This window comes from Lithobates pipiens, unplaced genomic scaffold (assembly GCF_037356315.1).
Source record: "Lithobates pipiens isolate NorthernLeopardFrog02 unplaced genomic scaffold, aLitPip1_a1.2 Scaffold_1, whole genome shotgun sequence".
NCBI classification, from domain to species: domain Eukaryota; kingdom Metazoa; phylum Chordata; class Amphibia; order Anura; family Ranidae; genus Lithobates; species Lithobates pipiens.
In genome coordinates, this window is record NW_027507685.1 from 173096028 (window position 1) to 173106010 (window position 9983).

At 44.8% G+C, this 9983-nt stretch overlaps 1 long non-coding RNA gene across 1 annotated transcript; it reads right to left on the reverse strand.

The window, feature by feature from the left end:
• Window positions 1–709: 709 nt before the first annotated feature.
• On the reverse strand, window positions 710–7584 carry LOC143979019 (uncharacterized). Its single transcript, XR_013274001.1, has 2 exons — window positions 6976–7584; window positions 710–3120 (listed from the first exon to the last, which is right to left on the reverse strand). It is a non-coding gene; the product is annotated as an uncharacterized LOC143979019 (long non-coding RNA).
• Window positions 7585–9983: the final 2399 nt, after the last annotated feature.

A 9983-nucleotide genomic window follows, 5' to 3' on the forward strand; every position in this document is an offset into this window, starting at 1 on the left:
AAAAAGTGCTCTGGTCGGGAAGGGGGTAAAATCTTCCAGGGCTGTAGTGGTTAATATTATGTAATATAAATCCACACACATACATTGGGGAGTATGTTCTTCTGGAAGCTGAATTTCTGTGTACACGATTGAGCAATATGAACAAAGCGTACTAGGTCAGCAGATGCTCCAAAACCATGAATGCATGGTCAGACAGGAACAATACACACACAACATTGACAGCATGGCCACCTAAACCCACTTTTGATGGAAATAATGCACAAGAATTTCAGAAAACAGCCCTAGTGGGGCATTTTCATTATTTATAATATCATTCCTTTGCCCCCACAAATCACAGCAAAAAAAACCTGGCCTATTCTCAGGCCAAACAAACCCCCCACTGCAGCCCTATATAAGGTAGGTTGTATTGTTAGCACACTGACACATGCCCAATAGAAGTACATGCCCACCAGTATCTTTCAATCTGTCTCTTCATGTATGACTAAAGTGATTTCACCTGATGACTTTTATTTATTTATTTTTTTTTTTTTTTTTTTTGGTTGAACTGGATGGACTTGTGTCTTTTTTTCAACCTGACTAACTATGTAACTATGTAACTGTTAGGTTGCTCGACTTCTGTAAGTAACCCCTGGTAGCCTAGGCTAGGATTGAAGAGCGGAGGTCCCTTTCACCGGTGGACAAAACATTACACATACACTGTTGTACGTGAATAATGAATGTGCCTATTGAAGCACACACAACAATTTTATTTAGTTTGAACAGAAGGACAGCCCTGTGGTTTAACCAATCAGGGACTGCCACATAAAATATGCAAGATAGTATATTTTACTACGTCATCATGGTTTTTTTGTACAAGCAATTTCTGCCTAGTAACAAAAAGCTAAATATATACATTTTTATACAGTTTAAAATGTTTCTTAAGTCTGGTGCAAGACAGGCCTGTGGTTTTAACGCCATGGAGTTACTTCTGCTCTCAAAAAGGGAAGTAGCTTAACCGCATCCATCTGTTCTAAACAGATATCTAACCTTGTGATAAAATACCTTGTACAAGCAAAAAACACATATGACCTTAAGCAATAGGTTTCTATGTCATGCTAACAGTAATTTTCCAATACCCAAAATGGATGTCTTCTAACAAGATGGTTCCCTCATTTACCTTATAATCCTCCCTTTGATCATTCTGTGATTTACATAATGATCATTCCTTTTCTAATTTAATAGCACAGGCTTCATACTCCGAACCCTTGTGCTCTTGGTTTCTATACCATACCGTTGGATCCTTAACAATGGAAGTGAGTTTCAGATCCTTCGGAGCGACCGTGTTTCCCTTTTTACATAAACATTTGATTATCTTATAACAGGCATATAAAAATAGAATGAAGAGAATCACAGTGACAATTGTCATGGCAGCATTTCGGAGCCAAGATATTAATCCCCCAAAACTAAAACTGCTCGAGAAGGGATCCCAGTTTTTTCCTATGTTCCTTGCCTCTTTCTGTAGTTTATTTACCTCTTCCCTGTGTTGGGCAATAACGTCATAGTAGTCTGGGACTTCGATGCTGGTATTATGAATCCAGGTACAGCACTCATAATCCTCAGTAGTCTCACAGAGGCCAGTAAGGGCTGCACTCATACTTTCTATAGCCAACTCATGTAGTTCTAGTTGCTTCCTAATTGCCCTAGTTTCTAGATTTAGTTTGGTTATGTCATCAGAATTTTCCTCCAGAATCTCATCAATTATGCCAGTGTAATTATTTAATCTTTTCATTAGGTCAATTCCCCACCCTGTCCAGGAAGGGAACCATGCCCAGGCCATATCTTTTCCTAAAAACAATTCTCGTTTATTACGGTGTCTAAGGGGATATCTAGGATGCATGCTGGCTTCAAGGAGGTGACTTCCCTTGTTATCCCCTAATACCCCCATGATAGGAACCAGGGCTGCAAGGTAACACCACCCCTGGGGTTTGGTTGGGATCCAGGGGTGACAGAGTTTGCCGCAGCATATATATATGGTATTTCCTAGAGCTAGGGGTCGTTTATGGAACACGTTCCTAAGAGTATCAGAAAGGCCAGAGAGCACCAGTATTGACATTAATTGGTGTATTGTAGTCTTGGTACTGGAGCTAAGAAAGTCTAAAAAGGTGGCATTTAGGGTGGGATCTGAAGTATGGAAGAAAGAAGGACTGTTAAATGATGTCATTGAAATGTTAAGTTTTGCTTGTTTGCAAACCTCGGCTCCATCTGTGGTGTTTCCCAGTCGGAAACACCAGTCTGGGAAGTGGCTTCTACCTATAATTTGGAAAGTGAGGGTTTTATTTGGAAGGGTCCTAGTAACATTCGTTAGGACGATAGGGGGTGTTCCATTAAGGAGGGGGGTAAAATTCAAGGGGACTGCCATGAGAGGGATTCTAGCTGTACTGGGATGTAGCTTGCTGCAAATCCAGCATTTCTCAAAACCAGATTTTTGAGCATAGCTATATTTGAATTTTAGTAGTAACATCTTGTTAGTCAGTCCCTTAGGTGACTCATTAACGGGTACAATACTTCTACTATGTCTTTGGCCGGGGGTATTATTCATCTTAGGTGGTCCACATATCCCTTTTAATAAACCTAAATCTTCTGGATGATATATACAGTTGGCTATAAACCATGTGGGCAGGAATACAAATAGTACCAGACTACCCCAAAGGCATACAGCCTTCCCTGACACTGATGGAGAAAGCATCTTTGTTTTTTTTTAAAGTTCTGATTATTTGTTATCTAAGAGTTCTGTTCTTCTTCTTCGTTTCTCATCCCGGCAGTTGTTGGCTCTGTTTTGTCCTTTTGAGGGGGTGTGGGATCTTCCAGGGAAATTTGTTCTATGCCTCTCTGAACTTCTTGTAGATCTTGTTCTTGGGAGTTGCTGCTCTGTCACTGCCAGGGGCTCTGGAGTCGAGGGAAGCTGGGGACACTTTTTAAGACGGCTGGCGTGGATCCAGGTGTTTCCTAGGTCTGTTAACACTGCGGTCCTGGATACCTTTTCCACCTTCCATGGTCCTGAGAAAGCCGGTCCGATACTCTTTCTTTGTGCTAATTGTTTGATCAGCACTTTATCCCCAGGGATGAAGGGATGCGTTGGTTCTGTGGGAAGAGGGAAAAAAGGTGACAGAAACTTGTTCGTTTATTTCGTGGAGCATACTTACCAGATTTTTCACGTACATTTCCTGTTGAGAATAAATGTCAATATCAGTGTCTTGGTCTAATGGGGGTAATTCTATGTTTGCGGGGATTCCCATGAGGACCTCAAAGGGTGATAATTTTGTTCTTGCATGTGGATCTTCCCCTCTTTTGACCAAAGACCTTCAGGGTCTTTGGTCAATCCTTCCTTTGTCCAAAAATGGACATCATCTTCTGTGGCCATTGATTGCATCTGTGCTATGACAGTTTTAAAGTTAGGTGCTGCGAAGTGTTCCTTGAAAAACATTGTTGTGGGGGCAGGTGGGTTAGGGGAAAAGGCAGCAGCTCTTTTAGCTTCTCTGTCAGCAAGAGCATTCCCTTTTGAAACACGACTGCTGTCAGAGGAGTGTGCCTTTACTTTAATTATGGCTACCTTTTTTGGAAGAAGAATGGCTTGGAGGAGAGCACTAATCTGTGTGGAGTTGGCAATTATTTTGTTGTCTGCGGTTTTAAAACCTCTATTGGCCCATATCACACCAAAATCATGCACCACTCCAAAAGCATATCTACTGTCTGTGTAGACGTTCACCTCTTTACCGGTGAATAGAATGCAGGCCCTAGTGAGGGCTTCTAACTCTGCTACCTGGGCTGAAGAAGGAGGTAATGATTTTGCCTCCAGTACGATGTCTGGTAGTTGAACAACTGCATAACCGGTTAAAAAGGTGGAGTCAGAGGGACGTGAGCAGCTACCGTCAACGAAAACATCCTCTGCACCTGAGATAGGGGTGTCAGTGAGATCCGGTCTGGGACTGGTAATAGCAGCAACCTTTTCCGAACAGTCATGTATGTCTGGGTCATGTGGTAAACGCAACATGGAATGCAAAAGGCGCACAGCGGGGTTGCTGGCAGGCACATATTTGAGTGTGAGGTTATCAGTGTTCATCAGTGTTATCTCATAACCACTAAGTCTTTGCGAGGTCATATGTTGGGTATTCATGTTCTGAATAAGATGCGTGACTGAATGAGTGGTATAGAGAGTCAATGGGTGACCTAGCACTAATTTGTTTGCATCTTGTACAGCCATTGCACAGGCAGCAAGATTTTGGAGACAGAATGGCATTCCCTGTACTTGGATGGGGAGTTTTTTTTTTAGATAGGTATGAGACAGGGCGATACCCTGATCCATGTTGTTGTGTTAGCACGGCGGCAAAAGAGCTTCCTGAAACTACACAGTACAGCTGAAAAGCTTTACCATAGTCTACCAACCCTAGGGCGGGAGCATTTGACAGACTGTTTAATAGAGCTTGAAAAGCTTGTAGTCTGTCTTCAGTCCAATCTATTAATTTAGGGGCTGTCGAGCCAGTAGCCTCTCTTAGGATACTATCATAATGAGAACAGTCAGGGATCCATTGGCGGCAATATACAATTGCACCCAAAAATGAGAGTAGGGCGGCCTTGTCTTTTTGGGGGACTGAGAGCTCGAAGGGCTGCGGCACGTTTGGGGGACACTATCCTTGTCCCTTCCTTTAGAATGCACCCTAGGTATTCTACCTGTGGCTGGCACCATTGTATTTTCTTCCTTGAGGCTAGATGCCCGGCGTGAGCTAGGTGTTGTAACAGTGATGTTGAATCGACCGCACAATCTTCAGCAGTTCGACTGCACAGGAGCAGGTCGTCCACATACTGTATTAGTACCGACCCACGCTCAGAAGTCCAAGACTTGACAGTCTCGTTGAGTACCATAGAGAAGGCGGCTGGACTGTCTACATACCCTTGCCAGGTTAGTTGGCCCCCGGCCCAGGAGAAAGCAAACATAGGTTGGGCTTCCTCTGCAATGGGAATGCTAAAGAAAGCATTCGCTAAATCAATTACTGTGTAGCATAGAGAGTCTGCCGGTATGCATGAGAAAATAAAAGTGATGTCTGAGACTAGGGGTGGGAGGGGAATCACTTGTTTGTTTACTGCTCTGAGGTCTTGGACGAGTCTCCACTCGCCACTGGCCTTCTTTACAGGGTAAATGGGTGTGTTCCAGGGACTGATGATTGGTCTCAGGATACCTTTTGATATGTAATCATTAATTTGAGGGGAGATGCCTTTGACTTTCTCTGGGGGTAGGGGATACTGTTTTTGATATTGTATCCCTGCATCTGACCGCATTTGGGGTGCATATGGTGTGCAATTAATAAAGCCCACACTACCTTTGTTTTCTGCCCAAATTGTGTGATGGTCAAGGGAGGAAGGTATCATTAGAAAGAAACTCCTGTGTGCATGTCTTTTTGGGAACCCTCTGTGTGCATGTCGCTTAGGGCCATGTAAGTCACATAATGGTGAACTAGCGGTAAGGGAACCTTCTTTATTAAACTTAATGGTAATACACAGTTGTGCCAAGAGGTCCCGTCCCATAAGGGGCACAGGGCATGAGGACAAGACGGCAAAAGTTTGGGTACATAATTTCTGTCCTTCTGGAGTGGCTACAGTCAGTGGTGGAGTGATGGGATGGGTGACAGGTGTCCCATTAATACCAACAGAGTTTCCCTCGGTGCATTATTTGTGGCTGTGTAGGATATTGGGGTAGTGGTTGACGAGGGTTCTGGTATGGCAGATAACGGGGATACTGTGGGCGGGTCTGGGGGTTAAATCCCCTGCCTCTGCCTCTTGCTCTAATCTGTCCAGTCCTATAAGGGCACTGGGATTTCCAATGTCCTTGCTGTCCACAATTGCCTATATTTTCCAAGGCATTTGTTCCATGCACAGAAACAATCCTTCATGTATTGTGGGTCAGCCCCTTTGCAGGGAGGATAAGAATGCTTATGTACCTGACAAATTTTACTGACTTCTTGCCAGTCTTCCTCTGAACAAGGACCTTGGGGTCCTGGGTCATGGATTCCCAATTGGTGACACCTTTCCCGGACTTGTGTCCAAAATGGTTCTACCTGGGGGCCAGGGATCATATTACTGACAAATTCATAGGGTGATGGGGTGGCCATGGCTTGGGTTGCTGCAGAATTCCCCATCTAGTAGTCTGGGCAGTGTGTGTCTAGTGGCAGGACACAGGTGATAACACCCGGTTTGTCCAACAATCCGGTCTCTGGTCTGGGAGTAGGATCCCTGATCTTTTTTGGGGCAGATGGACTTATATAAAACTATGAAGATTTACCCTTAATATACGATGAAGGGTAAATTTTTCCTGGTGGCGGGATATACCCCTCTTACACCAAGTCTGCAAGAGAACCCCCCTGGTCTGGTGGTCAGTCAAATCCACTTGTCATCTATTCTTAGGAAGAGTAGACCTAACGTGCAATGGGGGCAGGCGGATGCTATGTCACTACAAGAGGGCTCCTCATATTCTGCACTCATTTAAACAACAACAATTATTTTCCTTATACTCTATATTAAAACTTATACTCTATATACTTACACGTGTACCTAGAGAGAAACAGACATATTCTTAATATACTTTAAGACATGAAATAACCGTATTGCAATACATTTATCAATTTATAGTGCACTTTTTTTTTTTAAAAAAAATTTTTTTCAAATGGGCGTCCACTCCACCAATCCCTTTGTCACGGGCGTAATCTACTACTTCCCGTGTTAAAAATACTATCACCAATAGTTTTAAGTCAGACCAACCTAGTCGGACTCCCCTAAACCTATAAATTCCTTGCGAGCCCTTTTAACCTCCCGAGGGACCAGCCTAGTTCATCGCGAAGGCACAGTTACTTCTTTTAATTTTAAACTAAGTTCGTAGCGGCCGCCCGGACAGAGTAAGTGTTTACACCATTCACCAATCAGGTAAAAAAGAGTAAAGTGACTTACCTGTCGCAAGACGAGACGAACCCCACTTTGCTGGTACCAAAACTGTTAGGTTGCTCGACTTCTGTAAGTAACCCCTGGTAGCCTAGGCTAGGATTGAAGAGCGGAGGTCCCTTTCACCGGTGGACAAAACATTACACATACACTGTTGTACGTGAATAATGAATGTGCCTATTGAAGCACACACAACAATTTTATTTAGTTTGAACAGAAGGACAGCCCTGTGGTTTAACCAATCAGGGACTGCCACATAAAATATGCAAGATAGTATATTTTACTACGTCATCATGGTTTTTTTGTACAAGCAATTTCTGCCTAGTAACAAAAAGCTAAATATATACATTTTTATACAGTTTAAAATGTTTCTTAAGTCTGGTGCAAGACAGGCCTGTGGTTTTAACGCCATGGAGTTACTTCTGCTCTCAAAAAGGGAAGTAGCTTAACCGCATCCATCTGTTCTAAACAGATATCTAACCTTGTGATAAAATACCTTGTACAAGCAAAAAACACATATGACCTTAAGCAATAGGTTTCTATGTCATGCTAACAGTAATTTTCCAATACCCAAAATGGATGTCTTCTAACAAGATGGTTCCCTCATTTACCTTATAGTAACTATGTAACACACAATACTATTTGCAACCGCATTAGCCCTTGGCTATGTGCTTTTAATCTCCAACTACAGGCCAAAGATCGAAGTCCATTTGCATGCACATAAACAAAGCAACAGTTTTCTAAACATATGTACCTGTGCAGTGTAAATCCTACAATTTTAAATGTACAAGTCCCTGGGCATGATTAGTGCTAACAAACATTATTATCAGTCCCTGGCTGCAATGAGCTTCCAATCTAAAGTCCAAAACTAACTTTCTTACATTAGAGACTATTTTGACAGGAGACAATGAAAAAGTCCACCACGTCTTTGGATTGTGGTGAGAAACCCACACAAGGCGAATACAAACTTCTACACAAGCATTAGCATGTTGGGGAATTGAACCAATAACCCCTATGCTGCTAAATGGAATTGCTACACACTTTGCCAGTGGGCAGCCTCAAACAAGTAGTCTTCATCTCTGTGTCACAAGCAATATATTGTCCTAAATATTGGGACACCTGCCTTTTTACGCACATGAACTTAAATGCATTCCAGTCTTAGTCCGTAGGGTTCAAAATTGATTTGGCCCACCCTTTGCAGCTATAACAGCTTCAACTCTTCTGGGAAGGCCGTCCACAAGGTTAAGGAGTGTGTCTATGGTTATGTTTGATCATTCTTCCAGAAATGCATTTGTAAGGTCAGGCACTGATGTTAGAAGGCCTGGCTTGCAGTGCTCTAATTTAGCCAAAAGGTGTTCTATCGGGTTGAGATCAGGACTCTGTGCAGGCCAAGTTCCTCCACCCCAAACTTGCTCATTCATGTCTTTATGAACCTTGCTTTGTGCACTGGTGTGTAGTCATGTTGGAACAAGAAGGAGCCATCCCCAAACTGTTCCCACAAAGGTGGGATCATGAAATTGCCCAAAATATCTTGGTATGCTGATGCCTTAAGTGTTCCCTTCACTGGAACTAAGAGGCCAAGCCCAACCCCTGAAAAACAGCCCCACATCATAATCCCCCCTCCACCAAATGATTTGGACCATAGCACAAAGAAAGGTCCATAAAGACATGAATAAGTGAGTTTGGGGTGGAGGAACTTGACTGGCCTGCACAGAGTCCTGACCTCAACACAACAGAACACCTTTGGGGATGAATTAGAGTGGAGACTGTAAGCCAGGTCTTTTCGTCCAACATCAGTGTCTGACTTCACAATTGCGCTTATGGAAGAATGGTCAAACATTCCCAAAGAAACACTCCTAAACCTTGTGGACAGCATTCCCAGAATAGTTGAAAATAGTTTATGGCTGCAAAGAGTGGGCCAAATTAATTTTGAACCCTACAAACTAAAGCCGCGTACACACGTGGCGGACTGTCTGGCCAACTTAGTCCGTCAGACAATCCGACGGACAGTCCGTCATACTTTCGAATGAACGGACTTACCCGCACACGGCACTTTTTGAGCGGACTAATACGGCGGACTAAGTCCGCCATACTATCCGCCCTACTTTTGAAATGAACGGACTCGCCCACACACGCGGAGGAAAGTCCGCTCATTTCGAGCGCGTCTCCAGGTAGGCGGGGCCCACGAAGGAGACGTCGCTGACCCCGCCGCCTGGTATGGACTTAAAGGGGAACCCCAACGCCGAAAAAAATCGGCGTGGGGGTCCCCCCCAAAGTCCACAACAGACCCTTGTCCGAGCACGCTACCCGGCCGGCCAGGAAAGGGGGGCGAGCGAGCGCCCCCCCTCCTGAGCCGTACCAGGCCGCGTGCCCTCAACATGGGGGGTGCCTTGGGGAAGGGGGGGCCGCGCGGCCCCCCCACCCCAAAGCACCTTGTCCCCATGTTGATGAGGACAAGGGCCTCTTCCCGACAACCCTGGCCGTTGGTTGTCGGGGTCTGCGGGCGGGGGGCTTATCGGAATCCGGGAGCCCCCTTTAATAAGGGGGCCCCTGGATACCGGCCCCCCACCCTATGTGAATGAGTATGGGGTACAATGTACCCCTACCCATTCACCTGTGAAAAAAAGTACAAAAAAAACACAACACAGGGTTAAAATATTTTATTGCACAGCTCTGGGGGTCTTCCGTCTTTGGGGGTCTTCTCGCCGGACTCCTCCGCTATCTTCTTGTAGCTCTTTTGCTAGGGGAGGAGTCCGGCTTTCTTCCTCGCCGCCGGCCTCTTCTCCCGACTTCGGGGGTCTTGTCCCCCTCTTCGGTTCTTCTGCCGGGCCACCGCGCCTTCTTATAGCTCTTTTACAGGCGGTGGCCCGGTCTTCTGTCGCCGCCGTCGCCGCTGCCTTCCGTTCTTCTTCTTCTTCTTCTTCTTCTCCAGGAGATGTTGCCTCGACGATCTCTCCGTCCGGAATGCCAGGGACGCGCTCCGCTGCCACTTATATAGGGACAATGGGGCGGTGTCA